The following is a 5,609-nucleotide window of genomic DNA, read 5'->3' on the forward strand; positions in this document are numbered from 1 at the left end:
CTGTCCGGCCCCCGTCCCCGCCCGGCCCGCGCACACCCCACGGGCTTCGCTCTCCCCGCCCCGCCCGGGCTGCTGGTCGGAGCTGGATGGCTCTCTTGCTGCGGTCTGTTGGCCGGTCCCGTCCAGGCGTGCCCACCTCCCTACGCCAGGCCCCGCAGCTGTACTGCCGCCCCGTATTTCACAGAATCAATTAGGCTGGAAAAGACCTCTGAGATCATCGAGTCCAATCTGTGCCCGAACACCACCGTGTCAGCAAGACCATGGGACTGAGTGCCACGTCCAGTCTTTACTTAAACACCTCCAGGGTCGGTGGCTCCACCACTTCCCTGAGCAGCCCATTACAATACCTAATCACTCTTCCCTTGAAGAAATTTCTCTTTATGTCCAGCCGAACTACCCCTGGCACAGCTGAAGACTAGGTTCTCTTGTCCTGTCGCTGATTGCCTGGGAGAAGGGGTCACTCCATGAGCTTCCTCTTCCCCAGGCAAAACACCCCTAGCTTGCTCAGCTGTTTCTCATGAGACCTGTACTCCAGCCCCTTCACCACCTTTGTTGTCCTTCCCTGGTCCTGCTCCAGCACCTCAATATCCTTCCTGAATTGAGGGGCCCAGAACTGGACACAGGACTTGAGGTGCAGCCTCACCAGTGCCAAGTACAAGGGAAGAATCACTGCCCTGATCCTGCTGGCCACAGTATTTCTGGCACAGGCCAGGATGTCATTGGTCTTCTTGGCCACCTGGGCACACAATTCTTTTGACTTGCTACAAAGTGCAATGAGGAGATAGAGCGATGACTTCCACACCTGATTTGACATGGACTTCACATACTGTGCCATACCACGTCATCCTCCACAGGCCACGCACCAGAGTGGGCAATACTAACAGGGGAAACCAGAGGGGAGAAAAAGGTAAAAGCCATTATTTTAACAGATATAGTTTAAGAAATATTGTACTCAAATACCCAACACACTGACAAGCTATAAGGACTCTTCAGAGAGATGTGTGCCCCCATGGAGGTAGGTTGATTGCCACACATCTGTGTTTCCTTCCATTTTACAAAGCCACAGCCTCAAGGAGAGCATGTGCACCCAGCTGCCTGTTTGAGGACAGGCCTGGAACTTTGTAAATGGTTGCCTTTGCAGGACTCTTTTTTTTTCCACCTCTTAGAGTCTTCCCTGTATGATTTTGGAAAAACCTCTCCAATCAGTTCAGTCATCACATTTTGCATGAGACTGTGCCTTTGGGGCCATGAACAGAGAGGAACTTTGCTGGCAGAGATGACCTCACAGGCACTGCATGAATTTTCATCCTCAGAACCCTTGCTCAGGTTCCAGCTAGGGAGACAGCTGATGTGTAAGACAAAAGGTCTGTAGTTGTGTTGTGTTCATGTCCACATAGAGTATGAGCAACCTGTTATCAAAAGCAGGTGCAAGGACTGTGCACTTTACAGGACTGCTACTTTTGAGCTACACTATGTGCTGATGCAGACAAAACCTGAATCTGGAATGGATTCCAGACACTGAACTTTGGCCTCATTTGCAGAGCCTATTGCACTAGGAAATCTTGGTACCAGAACACTAGATAAGCCCTGGGGAAAACAGAAGTGTTGGTTTCAAAGAGCAGTACACCAGTGACACAGCAGTAGTGTGCTTTGAAAATTTATAAGAGACAAAATAAGCTGCAAACGACCAGACAGAAAGTAAAAAAAAAAAATCCTCTATTTGTGTTAAATAGTTCTGTCTCCACTTTATACTGTCATATTCAGTCTGTCCCTATTGTGCAAAAGCCCGGCTTACAATTATACCCTGCCCCACAGTCTGCTTTCCTTTTCCATCCTGTACCTAAAGGCACATATTGTGCCTGTGTTTGCTGCTCTTCCACTACTCACTGATGGATGCTGAAAATAAGGCAGTGTTGAGTAGGCTGAAGAATGGACATATCTTCTGGTATTCTTAAAAAGAATTAATATGGTCAGGACACCTTTGGGTATAAGAAACTTGGAAGAGCTTGCGTATCAGTTCATTTCTGTTTGAAGCACTTGGAAATTAGGTTAATGAAGCACCATGGGACTAGGTACTGAGCAAAAACATGTCTTATCTCTCTATTAATATTCCAGAGGGGTTTAATCGATCCCAGTGGTTTATGACCACCCTTATTCAAGTAAAATAAGATGGAAAAGATCAGTAAGGAAATTGAGGTGGGAATATTGTCAAAAGTTTGATGCTGTTCAGTACTTTAAAACTAATTGACCTGCCCACACCATTTGGAAGCTCTGAATTACTGCCTTTAGACATTTTATATACAGTCTTCCAGTGTGCCCACAGCTTGGGCAGGACATTAAGAACCTTAAGTATACAAGAGCAGCAGCCAAAGAGCATAGAAAAGATTTAGAAGAACAAATTGCAGTTACGATAAATGCATAAAATATTATACTGGTTCCCATACGGAATCATATGTCACTTTGCAAGCAAAGTCATTTCACTAAACCAAAAGTTGAAAAAGTTAATGCTTCTGGTTTTCTGTCTTAGTGAAAGACCTTCTACTAATGAAAATACTAAAAATTATTTTTTCTTGTCTCTGAGATGTGATGAATGTATGAAAAAAATTCAATTAATTTTCCTGAAGAAACAAATTTTGCTGGGTTTTGAGATGCAAATTCTAGGCAATGTTTTGGTTAGGATTATCCACTTATATATCATTTCTCATTACAAAGTTTTCATTTGGTCCAACTGCAACCAATGGTAGTATCTGTATTTGCAAAATGTTGAGGAACCTATTTGTATATTAAGGTGCTGTTCAAATACGGGTATAGTTAAGTTCAATTTTTGTGCTACTTTCTGTATATAGCTGCAGGATAACTGTTTTATTCTTTTCTGGCCCTTCAGCATGTAAAAATGTTTTCACATTAATTTACTGCAAATAAGGCTGGAAAATATTTGTGGGAAGGGTTCTTGTTATAATCACTAAATGCATGCTGTGAGTTTATTCAGGTTTAGGACTTGGAAAAAGGTTGGAGAAAATCGTCTCAGTGATGGTTTTTGCAGTAAACTTACATTCCTCTGAGTCAGAAAGTTAGTTTGACAGATTACTGGGACAGGAGCTCCCAAATTCTTTTGTTTAGGGCATAAAGTGAAAAAGGTGGAACCAGTTATGTCACTTACAACCACTGGAGGAACAGCCAGTTTAGCGTGGAGATAACACTACTGTAGTGTCTGAGGACAGCTTTTATAACTTGTTGAATAAAGATGTGTTTGCATACAGTTACTAGCCTTTGTTACCGTTCTAACTGTGAGAGAGTAGATGAAAAGGAGATACTTAAATGAGTGGAATTTTGCTGTGGAATTATGTGTCAGGGTTTGAAGGGAGGCCAGCAAGGCGACATCATGTGAGCCATCTGCTACTGACTGCTCTATCAAGATGAGAAAATGGATCAAGCCTCCTTTAAACAACTAGAAAAAGTCTCATGACTGCAGGTTCTTCAGCATGGAAGCACTAGAACAGGCTGCTCAAAGATGTAGCATTAAAATTTTTAGAACTCCTCCAAACACCTGAACAAAGCCCTCTGCAACCTGATCTAACTTAGATGGTAACTCTGTTATGAGCAGGAGTAGGTCTGAATTGACCTCCTGGGGTACCTTCTACTGGTTGCCTGTGATTCTATGATTTAAATAGAGCTACTTGTGAAATAATATGTGCTCTGCTTTGTAAATGTTAAAGTCTGTGTTTCTGTGTTAAAAATTTGAGATACAGACAGTAAAATAAAAAGACTTGTCTGAAGTGTATTGTAGAATTAAATAATTTATTTTAAAGTTCCAAGTCTCTATTATGCTATAGAAACAGTCACTAATTAATTTCTTAATATTTTGGATAGAAGTTATTGTTATATACTTCATTACCAAGTTAAATTAGATATATTGTTTTAAAATGTCAATAGAAAAGCATGAATTGAAACCCAGAAGACTTTTCACCTAGAAAAGTTTTCTTTCACTTTATTCTAGCTTCATATTTTCAAACAATTCAAAATATTCATACTTTTTCTTCAAAGAAGGCATACAAATAATAAGTAGGTTTATAACTCATATTTTCCTTTCTCCTTTGCATTGCAAGTCTTTGCATTATAACTGCAATAGAAATTGCACAGATAAAACTACGGTGCCTAGGAACCATACTGCTTTTGATTTTCATAAGTCAATTTTGAATCATCCCAATCTGTAAAGTGCCACATATGTTTATATATGTGAAACAAAACAAGAGTTTTCTCAATATTTTTCTCCCTGTATGACTCTGTATGGAGAAGTCAGAATGCTGCCTCCGTGGCGACTTGACGCATTAAGTGATCATAGAATCACAGGATCGTAGAATCACAGAATATTCTAAGTTGGAAAGGACACACAAGGATCATCGAGTCCAACCCTTAGTCCAGCACAGGACCAGCCCCAAGAGTCACACCATGTGCCTGAGTGTATAATCCAAACACTTCTTGAGCTCCGTCAGGCTTGCTGTTGTGACCACTCTTCTGGGGAGCCTGTTCCAGTGTCCAACCACTGTCTGGGGGAAGAACCTTTTTCTAATATCCAAGCTAAACCTCCCCTGACACAATTTCATTCCACTCCTCAGATCCTGTCACTGGTCACCACAGAGAAGAGATCAGTGTCTCCCCCTCCTCTTCCCCTCACAAGGAAGTTGTAACTGCAGTGAGGTCTCCCCTCAGTCTCCTCTTCTCCAGAATAAACACACCAAGTGACCTCAACCGCTCTTCATGTGGCTTCCCCTCAGGGTCCTTCACCATCTTTGTTGCCTTCCTTTGGACACTCTCTAATAGCTTAATATATTTCTCATATCGTGGTTCCCAAAACTGCACACAATGTTCAGGGTGGGGCTGCCCCAGTGCAGAGCAAAGCAGGACAATCCCCTCCCTCGACCGGCTGGCAGTGTTGTGCCTGATGCCCCCCAGGACACAACTGGCCCTCCTGGCTGCCAGGGCACTGCTGACTTGTATTCAACTTGCCTTCAACCAGGAACCCCAGGTCCCTTTCTGCAGCACTGCTTTTGAGCATCTCATTCCCCAGTCTGCACATACATCTAGGCTTGCCCCATCCCAGGTGCAGAATACCGCAGTTCCCCTTGTTGAACTTCCTATGGTAGGTGATTGCCCAGCCCTCTAATTTGTCAAGGTCTCTCTGCAGAACCTCCTTCTCTGAGGTAGTCAACAGCTTCTCCCAGTCTTGTTCATTATCCCTTCCAGTCAGTATCCCATCCAAGTCACTTATGAAGATGTTGAAGAGCACAGGGCCTAAGATGGAGCCCTGTGGAACCCCACTATTGACAGGTCACCAGTCTGATGTCACGTCACTCTGTGCTCAGCTCATGAGCCAATTGCTTACCTACCACATGATGTGTTTATCCAGCTGTGTGCTGGAGATTTATTCCAGAGGGATCCTGTAAGAGACACTATCGAAAGCCTTACTGAAATCCAGAAGGGTTGCATCAACTGGCTTCCCTTGATCAGCAAGGTAGATTACCCTGTAATAAAAAGAAATTGTTGGGTAAGCTGGACTTTTCACTCGTGAAGCTGTGCTGGTTGTAATCAATGACAGTGTTATCTTTCAG

Source organism: Pithys albifrons, chromosome 1 (genome assembly GCF_047495875.1).
Source record: "Pithys albifrons albifrons isolate INPA30051 chromosome 1, PitAlb_v1, whole genome shotgun sequence".
Taxonomy (NCBI): domain Eukaryota; kingdom Metazoa; phylum Chordata; class Aves; order Passeriformes; family Thamnophilidae; genus Pithys; species Pithys albifrons.